Below are 15,477 nucleotides of genomic sequence, written 5' to 3' on the forward strand. Positions count from 1 at the left end.
AGATAATGAATAGCCCAATCCTTATCTCCTGGGCTCCTGGAGGCTGCTGGAGAATGGGGTTGAACAGGGTTGAAAATTGGTTCCAAAGTGCTGCTGAATAAATGGTGTTCCTTATCTCTCGCTTCCAGATTATCGGAACCCTTTCAAAACTCACACAACAAATACAGCCACCGCATCTAATGCATCATTTACCAGAGCAGATCTCCGCGTTTGATCGGCAGATAGGCAAAATCTATGTATTCCTTGCTTTACTTAGTATGCATGGGCGCCGGGTGCGTGTGCATGAGGAGTGCCCCCGCCGGGCCGGCCGGGCCGGGCCGGTGACCCCCCTGAGGCTCTTAGCACACAGGTCTTTGCTGCGGGATGAGCCGGGGGAGGCCAGCGTCCCCCGGCCGTCCCCGAGCAGCGGGGGACAGCGGACCGGCCGCGCGGAGCCCGAGCGCAAGCCGCGCTGCAAGGTGCCGCCACGTCGCGCCTTCCAAAATCGGGGTTTTGCTGCGCCGAGGAGCTGGCAGATTTGCAGAGAGAAAGGGGAAGAGAGGTTTGCTTAACCCCCCAGGCCGGCGCTGCACTCCCAGCCGCGCTCCCGCTCGCGCTGTCCCACGCGCGGCCGCCCGGCCCCGGCCCCGAGCCCCCCGGGCCGCCCCGCGGCTCCGGCGCCGGCCGCGGCTGCGCCGCTCCCCGCGGCTCCCCGCGGCTCCCCGCGGCGGCGGCCCTGGGGCGCTGGGGGCAGCCCGCGCTTGGGGGCTCCTCCCGACCCTGGGAGAGAAAAATAACCCCACGGAAGGAGGGCGCCTTCTTCCCCGTGGGGGCTGGGGGGAAGTCTTTCCCTTTCAGCTCAGAGAAGCATCAGGCTTCCCCCCGCTCCCCACCAAGGTTTTCTTGTTTCTTGTTTCTTTCTTTCCTTCTTTCTTTCTTTTTTTTGGAAAAAAAAATCTTCATAACAGAAAATGCCTTCCAGCCCTGCCCAGTGCAACTGGGGTGTAGCCCCAAAATGAGAGATGCCCCAACCCCAGGACAGTTGTCCTCTTGCCAGCCCCTTCTTTCTCTACTGAGGTCTGAGCCAGTGTACAGCAAAAAAAAAAAAAAAAAAAAAAAAAAAAAAAAAAAAAAAAAAAAAAAAGTGGCATCTTATTTTGCACCACTGCAGCCCACTGCGCCCCCATCACTGCCAGATGCTGGGGAAGGAGCAGGAGGGCTGCAGGGTGCGAGGTGGTGCGAGAGGGGAGCGCTGTGCCCCACAGCACGGGTGATGAGGGCTCGTCCCTCTCCTGTGCCTGCAGATGGAGGGAGAGAAACTTTCGCGGGAACTTGAGGGAGAGCAGCAGCCCTCACCAACCCCTGCCCGTGCTCAGGAGTTTTGCAAATGTTCAACTTGTACTAATTTTTTTTATGGCTGTATTCACAGTTGTTCCTGGTAAAAAATGGACCTGTGTTAGTTTATTAATAACCTAAACATTACGTATTAAAGACCTATGAGTGACACAAGATGACAAAAAGCTGTATTTTTCCAATATACACAAGCACACATTTAATAACCTTCTATTGCATCTCAGCTAGGCCTTCTCTCTGATGGTTCCCATGGCAACTGAGATAAAAAAGCAGCCATTTTCCATATCTCTATGAAAGTCTATTATATTGCAGGATTAGTTCATCTTCTGCTAAGGTCAAACACAAAGTCATACAACCTGAAATATTTAGAATCCATGTACATTCATTTTTTTATATGCCCTTTCATTTTCCACAAAAGACTGGGCTCCTCTGAGGTTTTATTCCCCAGAAAATGCTAAGCAAAGCAATAAAAAAAATTATGATTAGCAGCTGATGAAAAAGTTCAATTGTTTTTTTTCCTAGTGTTTTTTTTCTTAAAAAAAAAAGAAAAAAAAAAAAACTATTGTTGCACAGATAGTGCCTTCTCCATTTATCTCTATCGGCAGCCGTGATTGCAGCCGATACCGGCCGCCTAATTGGGCTCGGCGCGATCCGCGGGCGGACGGCGGCACCTTCTGGCTGCGGCGGGCGAGGCAGCGGCGGCGGCGGCGGGGCCGCAGCCGCGACCCCCCCCTGCAGCCACCGGCGCGGAGGGTCGCGCGGCCGCGGCTCGGCGGGGGCAGGCGGGGGCGGCCCGGCCGCTGCGGAGGCTCCGCGGGGAGCGGCCCGGCGCGCAGCGCCCTCGCGTTTCGCGGCCGCGCGGAGCGAGCGCTCCGGCACGTCTCCAGCGCCGCGGGACTCCGCGCCTGCGGTGAAACATGCCCGTTTCGTTTACTAGCGCAGCTCACCGAGGTTCTCAAAACCTTTTGACTGCGAGTTTCAGCTGCCGCACGCTTGGGGAAAAATTGTGGCGAGCAGCACACGCGTTATCCAAACCAGAGAGGCCGTGTCGCCCCCACGAGCCCTGACCTCCAGCCCGGCGTGGGGACGCAAAGCAGAACCGCTTTTCACGAAGGACTTGTGAACTAATTCAGCTGGGTCTTGGTGACACCTAGAAATGCAATAAAGTAAAACCCGGGCAGGCTTCACACAGTTTGAATGGTGACAGATGTGCTATCACCCATGACAGGAAGAACTATGGCGCTTTCTTTTTCCAAGGTCACTCCTGAAAACCTGGAAAATCAAGAGAGGGAGAGAATCTGTGACTGCGGCCATTCACACTTGTGGTTTTGTTCACAGGTGTCTGCTGCTATGTGAGATTATTCCAGCACCTTTTAATGTGGAAAAGAGGAGGCTCTGGAAATATCCACAAAAAGAACAGAAGATAGGGAATAAAGCTTGAGAGTGTCAGAGGGATCGAAGTATTTTTTTCTTCTTTTTTTTCTTTCTTTCTTTTTCCCCTTCTTCGTGGTTTTCCCTATCCCACCTTCCCCCGGGGGTCCCACAGGGATGTCGCAGTGATCTCCACAATGCTGTGCCACTGTGGCTCTGGATGGGCCAAGCAGGAGTCTGGCAGGGACAGGGAGCCCCAGGCTGGTCCTGGGGTGCCGTGGGGTGCCCTGCTGCTGCGTGTGGTCTTCGAGGAGGCCCGGCTTCTCCTTTCCTTCCTTCCAAGTCAGTTTGGGGTCAGCTACCTCAAAAGAGCGACTCTGGGCTCACGGGGGCTCAGCCTGGCCCTAAGTCACCAGCAGGCAGATGACTTGCAGAGAGGTGGGGTGGGAGCAGGGATTGGAGCCTAACCCCAGGCCTGACTCCCCATCCCATGGGGTCCACACCCATGCAGCAGGGCCACAGGCTGGCCTGCACCCACAGGTGGTTTTAACATGGCATTTGCAGGTAGGTGCTGCACAGCAGCTGCCGCAGCCCTGCCAGGAGCACAGAGCCCAGCTCCTGAGGACATGCAGCAGCCTTTGCTCCGGGCAGCAGAGCTGAGAGCGGGTGACAGGGCCCTCCCCCTCCCCTCCCTTGCACCTGGAAACCCCCTCACCTGGGACTGCTGCGCACCCATAAAATCCCAGCCCTGCTCTTTACCCCTCCTTTGGCTCTGCTTGCTGCTGCCCCTTCCAGCTGAGGGCAGAAAGCTGCTGTTTTCTGCATTTTTAGAGTTAGCTCTAAGCTATGCATTTTTAAACCTGGGCCTGGGTGTCTCCTCTCTCTTTGGAAGAGATGACAGATACATTTCTAGCCTGGTCTTAAGATATTTATTTATTTTTTATTTATTATTATTATTTTTTTAAGAGAAAAAGCCTAAAAGTGCAGACTGAATTGAAAGTTTGGAGAGAAACACAGCCTGTCACCAAATGTAGGTGGGGTGGTTTTCTTTCTAGAGTCTTGTGGTTTCTTTTCTTCCCTACTTCTTTCTCATCGTCTCAGGCAGCAGCTGATGTGGTGCTTGAATGGCTGTGGGCTGCACTCCAGGCCCTGAAAAAACATCCAGAAATCTGTGAGTAGCTGCGTCCACTGGCCAAAGCAGGGCCATCCCCACAGCTTCAGGTCTGTAGCACCCACCTCCTGCTGCTCACAGAGGTGGTGTTGATCTTCTCTTTTGGAAACTCTTTGATTTTATTTATTTATTTATTATGAAACCTGTTGCTTGTGGGGCTTGGCTGAGGTTGAGCTGCCTGCGTGGTTTGCGGCAGGGGTGCTGCGATTTGCTCACTGTGAGCCCTGCTGGGTGCATGGCTGGGGCAGGGTGCGAGGAGCCCTCAGCTCTGCAGCTCAAGCGAGGGGGGGATGTTCAGGTGCTGCTGCCTCTGCCTGGGCTGCCAGGAGCACTGTGGATCTGTGGTGGATGCTGCCCAAGCTTGACATGAAGCAAAAGTGGAGAAAGACCAGGTCAGGTCAGCTTTGTGATGCAAATATTTAGGCTCTTTTCAGTGGGCAGTTATTGGCTATGTAAAGTCTGGAAGTATGTGGGACTGCCATAATATGGCTTTTTTTTTTTCAGGAGCAAGGCAGGCGTATGCAGGAAGAAGGGCTCCCTGTAAGCTCTGGGGTGCAGGAGGGACTGCTGTGCTGCTGAAGGGATGCTTGCAGCTCCAGCGATGTGCCTGGGGGGGGACGCTGTCTGCTCCTCTTCCCTAGGCGCATGCAGCTCTGTGTGGTTTGGGACTCGGGGCGGTGGCTGATGCCCCACTTTGGCCCCCCGTTGTTTTTCTGTCTCTCTGTGACATCTGGTATGTTGCTGTGAGTTCCCAGAAAGAGGCCCTCATGGAGGATGTCAGGGTAGGAAGCAAGGAGCTGACCTTGCTATAAAAAAGCAAGAGAAATGGAAATATTTCAGAGGGTTTCTAGCAGAAGCATCTGGGAAGAAAATCTCCTTGTTCAGCTTTGCTCCATCAGGCTGTCATGGGCAGCTTTGTCTGCTAATTGTTCACTTAATTCTGCACTGGAGATGCTTAATTTATCCTTGCTTCCCTTGCTGTGTCTGAAAAGATCTTGTGGAGTCTCAGAAGCGTTTAGGGCCTGTTGATCCTGCATGACTTCATACTTCCCTGGCCTCTTACAGAGATGCCAACAGCCCTGATGCTTGCGGGTGCAAGATATTGATCTCAAGTGGGAAGCTTGAGAGTTCTAGGCCTGATCCTGCCCTGACTCCGGAGCAATCCTGTTAAATCCAGCAGAGCATTTCCAGATGCAGAGCAGCCCTTCTTTAAAGGGGGAGTCTCTTGCAAATCACTGTGCCCAATCTGGGCTCTGAGTAGGGTCTTGCAGAGGGATGAAACCTTCACGTTGCATGATTCCTCTTTGTGATGGAGGAGGTATAATTATTTGACTGTCAAGAATCAGCTTTGCTTAAAACTTGAGATGAATTAATGCTTTAAACTGTCTTTTTTTTTTTTTTTTTTTTTTTTTTTTTTTTTTTTTTTGCAATCAAATGTGACATCAGTTTAGCACCTGCACTCTTTTTCTGTTATGTGGGAATCTTCACCTGTTTTGGCACATGGTGAGAACTTGATTTAAAAGGCTTCTTTGTTGTTTTTTCCCTGTTCTACATGATCCTTCCTGGCATTGTGGGAAATACTAGGCTGTTTTGCGTGCCTGGAAGTGAAGGGGCAGAGGAGAGGATGGGGTGTGTGAGGCTGTGTTAGATATTTTGGAGAATGACACAAAGAGCCCATGTGAAGTCTAACTCAGGGTAGACCCACATCCTTGAGGTCGGGATGCTCACAGTAATATTAGCCTTTCTTGGAAGCGATTCCCCTTCTGGGACGAGGTCTGGATGGGAAAGGGCTGCATGGGGCTTGTGTGCAGGTATCTGCAAGAGGAGGCTGGGCTGGGAGGCAGCAGGCAGCGATGGGGATTGAGATGTATGGATAGTTCCTGGCTGGCTGCAGGGCAATTGCTGCAGTCCAGACTCTTCCAGGCTGTTGTTTGCTGGGTCGTGGCTGACAACGTATCTCAGGAAACCCAAACAATGTATCTGCTGCAAACGCATAAATCATCCCACGTCCTGTCTACCTGAGCCCCGGCTCTCCTGCCGCCCCGGTGTGCAGCAGGCGCCGCTCCGGCTTTGTCCCGAGACGTGCCGAGCCGGGGACGCGCTGACAGCAGGCATTCAACGAGCGCAGGGGTTCGTTAGCAGCCACTGGGAGCTAATGATTTCAATGATTAACGTGCCGAGGACAAGCAGCCGCTATTGACTTCAGCTGAGGTGCTGCCATTGTTTGAGCACGTTGTTTTTTCGCTGCCTCTTGCAGAGGCGACTCTGGCCTGACCGTGGGTGGGGGCAATGCCGTGGCAGTGGCTGACACGGGGCGGTGAGGCTGGCGTGGCTGTATCATAGTGACAAGCTCCTGAGCACAAGATCACAAAATGACTTTGTTTTCCACCTAATAAATTGTGGGGAGACAAGAGCTGATAGTGCAAAGGAGCCTTCCATCTACTTGGAGGCCAGGTCTAGAGACTCATCTGAAAAAATCAGCCTGCACTGGCTCTGCCCTTGCAAGTGAACCTCGTGCATGTTGGAAGGAGGCTTTATTTGCTGGGCCAGAGAAAGTGAAACATAATCTGCAAAGCAGAGCTGGAGCCTCGCTTGCCCGCAATGCTACGCATGTAATGTACGGAGGAGCAGAGCTGGATCCTAACCATGGTCCTTGAAGAAGCCTCTGCAGCTCTGAGCAGCTCCCTGGCTTGAGCAGAGCAGCCCTGCAGAAGCATGTCGCTGTAACCCTGCCCATGCCATCGTCAGGCTGGTGGGTGGGCACGATGCGTTGACCTGGAAGGGCTCCAGGAAGGCCTTCCCCATTAGACTAAGGAGGCACTTAACGTAGGGAGGCAGCGCATGTTGTCCTTGACTACTGTGGGCTCTTAACACCTCCTGGAGCATCTGGTCAGAGACACCACTGGGGACCGGACATTGCAGCGGGGGATGTCGGAGCTGATCCATCAGTCAATCCCTGCATTGTGCAGAGGTGTAACATACACCAGCACAGCATATACTGTGCAGCGTGTGTGTCTGTGGATATAATATTTATTTAGGTGTTGGAGGTGAAATTAATCTCTGATGTTTCCCTCTGGGTTGAGCCTTTACCTGCTGCCCCAGCTGAAAGCTAACACTGCTTCTGCAGAGCATGGGAACCTGCTCCTGGCAAGGTGGGCGGCCGTTCCCCTTCCTTTAGGGGAGAGGCCCTTTCTCCCTGCACCCCCCTAGTGAGCCGCTCACTCCCCTTACCCTTGCTTCTGCTCTGCTGCCGGGGTCTGTGCCAGGGGTGACTCCCTGCTCTGGGCGCCACTGCGCAGCTGAGCATGTTGTGTGTGTGCGAATTCCCTCGCTCCCGCTTGGCTTCAGGGAGGGAGAGTGCCTGGGATCTCTGCCTGCAGCCGCCCGGGCCGGAGAGGCTTGCAACAGGGACGCTGGCCATGTGGCCGCCGTGCTGTGACGGGTCCCAATCGGACTGCTTTTGCCTCGGTTTCCAAAGAGGTGATCAGCCAGCGCCGCCGAGAGCTGCCTTGCTGGGAGGTGGCTGCTCTGCCCCTTTCCCTTGTTTTTCCTGGCTCTGTTTTGGATACTGGCAGGTGACTTTGGACAGAAACCTGCCCGGCCCATGGCAGTTATTGAAATGCTTCCTACGTGGCTGATAAAAGCAGCCTGCAACCCGAAATAGCCGCTTCCAGTGCGGCAGGAGCTTCGCCAGGAAGCCGGCAGGACTGGGTAACTCGGAAGCCGGCCTGGCCGCGGGGCTGGCGATGGAGGCGGCCGCTCGGGCGGCGAAGCCAGGAGCAAGGTGTGAGCCTTGGCAGCATCCTGCGTGGCAAAGCTCTTCCTTGACCTCTTAATCTTGATCCATGCCTGCCTGGCTGCTCGCAAGGCTCCTATGCGGAGATTATCCCTCATTTGGTTACACAAATGCACTTGGTCGAATGGACAAATTTCTTCATAAATCACTTTTTTAACAAAAAAGGGAAGAGAAGGGGGGGGCGGGAAAACCCAACCTTTGTCTTGGTGGCTTGTCATGCTTGCCTTTAATTGACAGATCTTGTTATTAATGTTTTCCAGCCACCTCTCGTCCAGGGCTCAAACCTCCCTTTTAAAGTCCTGTCATGTTAAAAATTGACGTGTGTTGACTTTGGCCTAGGAGAAGCTGGGCCCTGGCTGTAGGTAGGAACTGCGTGTTTAGTCTGGCTTACATTTTATTTTCCCCTTTCATCAAATTAGTTCAGCTGTATTTTTTTCTGAAAGAAAGAAAAGAAAAGAAAAACTGTTTGACAATCTGAGGCTCTGGGTTAGAATTGCAGCATTGCGTTAAAACAACAAAAAATAGCTTACAAACGTGGTCCGAGGCGGGCTGGGGCAGAGATGGGGCCACCGGAGCAGGGGCAGGAAAAGCCACTGCGAGTAAACAGGGTTTCCGAGGAGGAGAGCGGTGGTTCCACTTGCAACCCCACAGCCCCTGCTGTTTGTTTGTTTAATTTATTCCAGTTAGGGTAATTGCGTTCAGCCTGGCTAAAATTAGTGCTGGGTCAGGTTTTCTCCTCCTCCTTTTGCAGCCCGCGGTAGGCAGCAGGCACCTGGCACGTCCCACCCCGGGCAGCCCGTGGAGCCGCTCATCGTCTCGAGGGAAGTTTGTGAACTTGCAGTCTTGCAGATTGACAGCGCGGGGGCAAAGGAAACCAGTGGGATTTTTAATTAAGCTGCCCCTCTAAGGGTGTACATTAGTAGCATCTCTCATCCCTTCTTTTTGCCATTTTTTTCTGTTTTTGCACCATATTGGATGCTGCAATATCTGACCGCGATCCATGTCACTGGCTGTCTGGAGGCAGGCTGCTGGGCCGTGTGTCCTTTGGCAGCTGGTGACTCCTGTTACTGGGCTGTGACCCTCTTTGGCTCAGCCAGGTATGTGCTGCAAGCCTGGAAGGATGGCTGCCAGCCCAAACCGGGGCTGGAAAGCCAAGGGAGTCCTGCTTTCTGCTTTTCTTGTGGCAAGGAAGCATTCCTGCATCCTGGGGAAGGAGGTTTGTCCTGGTTCCCGTGGCTCCTCGTGGTGTTTCCCAGGGAGCTTCAGGGGTTAAATGCACCTGACATTTTGGTGCTGCTGATCTAACCCGTAGCAGCTTCAGCTTCATCCCCTCCCTGGGTCACTGAGAGCCAGTGAAGTGCCAGCTGCTGTCTCAGTGCCAAATGGAAAGAAAATCATGAATCCTCTGGAAGTTAATGCGTTCGTGTCATCGTCCCGCCTGCTTGGACTTGGACCTTGCGGGGCTCTGCCTGGGGGGATAAGAGATCCCATCGCAGAGCCCCGAGCGATGGAAAAACCCTGGTGGCCAGCAACCATGGGAGGCTGCAGCCCATGTGCCACCGTCCCCATGCAGGAGGGGTCCTGCTCACAGCGTGGTGGCATGTCCCTGTGTCTCCCTCGGGGCTTGATGCCATGTGGCAGGATGCAAACGGATCCCCTCGCCCTGTGTGGCACCCGTGGGACTGCAATGCCCTCAGGTGCCACCCCGAGTCAGGGTACAGAGCTCCTGCTGAAGCTGTCACTAAATATCACATTGGTCCCCAGAGCAGGGTGAGAGTGATCCTGCCCCATGGCCTTTCCTTTCCACAGCCTCGATCCCTCTCCGGACGGCCGGGCTAGGTGCTGCGCCCATGTGTGTGAGGACTGAGCCCCTTGCAGAGGGGGGTGAAATATTTTCTGACAGCTACTTTTGTAACATTAGTGAAATCAAAGCAAAATGCATCAAAATTCCCATTAAGACACATTTAACTTCCCTTGTTTCAAGACAAAGTGTCTTTGCCCGGAGGCAGGTTTTGGGTTTGCTGCGGAGGCCGTGGGAGACTATTGGATTACAGGGCAGTGCAGAGCCAGATTTTGCTCTCTTTGGGGTAAGGGCTTTTTCTAATCAGGATCAGTTTAATTCTGTCATCTGAATTATTAGTTTGGCTCCGTTTCTGGCCTGGGCAGGAAGGAACCCGCTGCTGGAGGAGGGAAGGTAGGTGGTGAGACAGCTGGAGCCCCGAACGGCTCAACGCCTCCGTGCCTGGGTCCTCCTCTCTGCGTTGTGAAAATCCCATCTTTATGCTCCCAATGACAAGGGTGGAAAACATGAAGCCTTCGAAGGGCTTTAGAGCTGTGGATTGAGCCTCATCATAACATAGCTCTACCACAGATGAGAAATCTCCTAGTTTACAGGTGGGAAAACCGAGGCGTGGGGCAGTGACCATCTGCCTCCCCTGAAGCCCTGAAGCCCCTTTGTGGTGAGGAAGAGGAGGCAACGTGGAGCTATGGTTCTGCCAATGCTGGGCCGCCCTCGCCTCACAGAGAGGTGAGATGAATTCCTTGTGAAATAAAGGAGCCTGCAAAATCCCTCCTTTCCTCCTGGAAAAAGCAGCATCACTGCATCCTGGCTCACGTGTCAGGGGAGGTTGTTTGGGCCTTACCACATCCTTGCTGTGAAAAGGATATATTTTTCCCATTTTTCCATCCATGGAGGGGAAAAAAGGATTAAAGAAAGTTTTCCTTATGATTTCTCCAATATCCTCACTCCTGGTGTCACGTGTACTCCATGTCTGACCCCCATCTCCAAGCAGCTCCAGACGCGCATGCAATCCCATTGACTTTGGCCCACAGCCCCCTGCAAAGAGCAGCTTTGCTGCTTCACCCGCTGGAGGGGCATCAGCCCTCATCAGGCAACAGCAGTGATAAGGAATAATTAACTGCTAGTGCATGTTGCTGATGGCCTTGTATGGGGAGCGTGATGGGGAGTGTAAGCACAGCCTGGTTTGTGGCAGGAGTGTTGGTGCTTTATCCTTGGGAGAACAACCAGCTCTTGTGCTTGGATGTTCCTAGGTGAGTTCTCAAAAATAGGAGGAAGATGTTAACGTGATGACCTTATTTTTCTTATTTGTGCAGTTTAGGGGAGAAGGGAGCCTTGCTTGAACCCATAAGCTGGATACCTCCTTGTCGAAAGATGGCATCAGACACTTGAAATCAGAGGATGGATCTGGGCGATACAAGATGGGACTAGCCAGACCACAAAGGTGCAGATGATGAGGCTGAGGCTTACAGGAGCAGGTAAAGGCTCTAGCGAGTCTCACTTGGAAAGGGTGAGCAAATCCCCTAGGGAGGGTCCTGAGGGGGCCATATGCGCCTACACAGGGTGATCCCTGCTCCTTGAGCTGTATGGGCATGTGTAGACAGTGCTTACAGCTGGATTTGTCTCTGCAAAATAGTGGGAGGCAGAAATAAAATGGCAGATGAGCTTGGTGCTTGATGTGAGTGTGTGGGAGACCATACTCCACCTGGAAAAACGGAGCTCTCCAGACACCCCTAAGGAAAGGGGTGCTGTGAGTAGAGGGCTGTGCTGGGCAGTTGCAGGTTAGGGCTTTTCCTGGGGTCCCCGGCTGAGCTGCCCAGGCCCGTGTACCAGACTGCAGAGGGAGCAGAGCCATGGCTCGCAGGAAGGTAGATAATCCGGCAGCCGGGCGGGTCAGGGATTCACTGGCAGTGAGCAGGCTTAAGAGACCCATAAGAGATCTTTCTCAGCAGTGAGCAGTGTTGTTCCTGGGCTGCTAACATCCATCCTGCTGCCAGAGCACTGACTGCTGCCAGACAGCACTCTTAGACCCAGGGACTGAAAAATGCAGTGTAGTCCTCTAATGTTTACCCTGAGGTGAGAGGCAATTCCCTGTCTCAGGACCATGCGACATCCGTGCTTAAACTCTGTCTTCCAGTTGTGCTCAGCCCATGGTGCTTTAGGGAGGTTTGAGCCTGGGTAGGGCTAAAAAGGTTTGGCAGAGCTGGGGAAAATGGAAGAGATATAAAAGACCTGGTGAGTCCTTAGCAGAACTACCACTGAGTTGTGTATTACCAGGTTTTGATAAGGCATCTTAAACTTGTGTCCTGTGGCGCCCCAGACGCAGTCAGCATGTGAAGTGTCTTCAGGTTGTTTGTTTTGGGGATGAGTAGACTGCTTGTTCCCTGGTTGAGCCAGTCCATGGGTAGGTGAAGAAATCTGGCACAGGGGATGGAGTCAACTCTGGGACTAGCTCACTTGTAACTCAGGACCGGCCCCACATCAGTCAGTGTGGGGGTCCTGGGTATGGCAGAGCTGAAGTCCAAGGGGAACAGATGCTGATGTCATTGTTTGGGCTTGGTTCCTTCCTGGCATGATCAGTGCAGAGTATTGGGACTGATGGAGACACTGCTGTTGGCTTTACAATGCCTTCCCGGAGCTGGATGCCTGTGCAGTGCTGATGGCCACGTTTGTGGAGTACCAGACCTGTGCTGTAGCACAGACAGGCACTGGCCTGGGGCGTTCTGCAAGGGGTGCTCTCTGCTCAGCATTTCTGATGTCATCTGATCCCCACTGTCAAGTGCAGGCCAAAAAGGTTCCCAATGTTTTTGGTTTTAGCCACTTAGCTTCTGAGTATCTTTGAAGCCTTGGCTCCATGCCTGGCATAGCTTGTAGTGTCTGGCCCCAGCAAGGGGAGGTTCTGCAGCAACATCTCCAGGGGCTTTTAAAGCTGTTGTGTCTATCTGCAAACGGGTGCCTATCTTGGAATGGCAGTTTTGTTTTTCTCTGCATGTTGGTGAGATGGGGTGCTCGGCATAAGAGCTTGTGCCAAATGCAATCTTGTAACCCTTCACATGCAAATCATATGCAAGAACCATGGTTGGTATCCTGAATAGGGTTGGCCTGTCATCTTGCTCCTTTCCCGGTGGCTAGTTTTAGCTTGTAGAGTCCTTTAGGGCCCTTGGATACTCTACATCAGATTATCTCTCTTCCCTAAGTCAGGAGCTGATATCTGCATGCCTGAGTCCAGGAATACAGTGATTCTGGAGTCATCATTCCTCTATCTGATAGAGTCAGCTTGTGGGTCTTTCATCAGGCCCCAAAATTGACCTGAGAAGTGCTTTCATAATAGAGAAACTAGTGTGAGATGTGCTAGCAGTATGTCTGCATTTGGGATGGTGCTGTGTGCTTTAAGACTGTTTGAGGCTGTGAGATGTGGTGCGAATGTGTGAGTTGATGCTGAGGGCTGCTGTTTCATTGAGCCATTGCTGTGGGCTCCTATCACGGAGTCTGCTGGGGCTGGATGTCTGGGACATGCACAGGGTACCAGGCCAGGCTGATGCCTGTTTGCAGAAATCTCCTTCACCAATGTCTGCCACTTGCCAGCCCAGCCTTGTGCATCTTGGACTCCCTTTTCCTTTCCTGCTAGAAGGAGGCTGAGGGGATGAGAGATGGAGTTAGACTCAGGATGTAGAAGCTTGCAAACTGCTAATATGAGCCCTGTGGGCACCAAACCTGTGTTCCTGAGGCAGCCCTTCCCAGGGTTATCAGCTGGGACAGCCGTAGCAGCCACTCAACAGCTGGCTGATACATTGGTTGCTGTTCAGTACTCCTTTCCTGAAAGGAGGTTGGTGTCACCTTGAGTCCCAACTTGCAGCTACTCCTTGTGAGATTATGGTCTCTGCAGCTCCTGTCCAGGTGTTTTGCAGTGTTCTGTCATGCACCCATGAGAGAAGAGGCCTTATCCCCATTGCTCTGGTGGAGAAGACCTGTGAACAAGCTTACTGCACTGCTTTGTATTCAAAGCTGACTGGTGCCTGCTTCCCTCACCCCAGGGTGCCTCACCAAAATAGCTGCTATGGAAAGAGGTTTGTTTGACTTTTTTCCCCTTTTTCTTTCTTTTTTTCCTGTGTTCAGACTTCCCCAGACCTCCTCGGAAGGCTTTGGCATATCATCCTACAGATGTGGCATAGAAGCCCTAGTTGCAAAATATATCCGGCATGGCAGTTGGTAGTGTTGTGCAATCTCCATCAACTTACGGAAACCACTGTGAGATACTATTAAAGAGAGACTCCAGCCCCATCCATCACTCCAGCCGCAGTCACGTGTCCAGCTGTCAGGCAGAAGGGCATACACAGACAGCACAGGGGCTGTAGGCACCATGAGAGGTTTCCCTTGCAGTGGGCGCTCTTGTGTGTGGGCAGATGGGATGGGACTTTTCCTGACACCCTTTGCAGCTCAGACTGTCTGTTTATATTTATGTTCTACCACTAAATATTCCTCTTGAGTGTATCTCTGCTGCTGTTTTTATGCTGTTCTTGTGTACCCAGCTGGCTTTCTTCAACTAAAGGGAAACCTTTGGCTCTGCAACACCAAATGGGAAGCAGAGCTCTACAAGTTCAATTCGCTGGTGATTGCCTATGGGGCATGTGTGCAGAGAGGCTCCTGAAGGCAACTTCTGGGTTGATGTTGGGACACTCCTTGTCCTGCAGATCGTGTGAGTAGCTGTCCCAAATAAGGAGGACTTTGGCTGCAAGGAGGCACTTGTGTAACAGCCTAGATGTCTCCTGGATTGGCAGCAATGATGGGGCTGCAGGGATGGCCTGGGCATGGGGACACAGGGCATGGGCCTTGCCATGCCCTCCCTGTGCTTGGGGCATGTCTACACAATGCCAACAGCTGGACAGACACCAGCAAAGGACATGGTGCTGGTGCAAGAAGCCATTGCTAAGAAATGGCACCTGCTTGGCACCACGGGTGCTTTATCACAGTGACTTGGTTGCACCTTGTTGTGTGGCACCTCCTGGCCCAGCTTGCTCTCTCTTCCGAGTCACCTCTCGCCCATCTCAGCCTCCGCAGATATATTAAATCCCCAAAGTCTGCCCAGACAAAATTGCTGCTGCTCCATTACTCTGCTGTCAGCATCCGTTACGCTTGTGAGAATCAGGCTCCAAATCGGAAAATAATAAAGATGATATTATGAGCAGAGGGGAGAGGAGATTAAAAAACCTGTTTAAAGAGCCTTTTGGTCCCTGTGCTGTTTATTGCACATCATAGGTTTGGGTTATTTTTGTTGTCACTGAAGTTGGACTTTTAATTTTCCTCTGACCATGAAGTGACTGACTTGCAATTTCCCCATGGCTCTGAGAATTAAAGACTTTTTTTTTTTAAAAAAAAAAAAAAGAAACCCTTTTAAGTACCTGTTGCTCTCCAAGAACAGCTATTGATACATTCGCTGCTTGTCAAAGTGCTAATTAAATCCTTTATTTGCCCAGACCATAGTCATGGTGGGCACTGGGTCAAATCCTGAGGCTGAGCCAAGCTCCAGGGAGCGATGATGGAGCTGCCTGGCTGGCAGTGCCATCGCTGTGCCAGGTTTCCCACTGGGAAAACACTGAGCAAAGCAATGGTGTCACTGCAGGGAGCGGCCAGGGAAGGTCTGGGGTTTCGGCACCAGGCTAGTTCTTCGTTCTCCTTGTGATCTTGCTGTAATTCTTGCATTTATCTGGGGCGCTTTTTTAGTTTTAGACTTGATTTACTTTCCAGGGTGCTTTGGTCAATTTTCACCCTTAATGTCTTTGGCTAACAAGCCTGCTGAATTTTGCAAAAGGGTTTTCATGCCCTAACACGTTTGTGCTGTGGGTTGGCGGCACTATAAAGGGAAGGTATTTAAGTCCTCCAGCCAAAAATGCTGTCTTCTCCGCACCCCCTGCCAAATACTTTATCTGTGTTAGTTTTTTTTTTCTTTTTAATTAATGGCTAACTCGTGTCAATGTAAAGCTGCATATGTGAAGCCTGGATGCTGTGGGG

Source organism: Rhea pennata, chromosome 12 (genome assembly GCF_028389875.1).
Source record: "Rhea pennata isolate bPtePen1 chromosome 12, bPtePen1.pri, whole genome shotgun sequence".
NCBI lineage: Eukaryota > Metazoa > Chordata > Aves > Rheiformes > Rheidae > Rhea > Rhea pennata.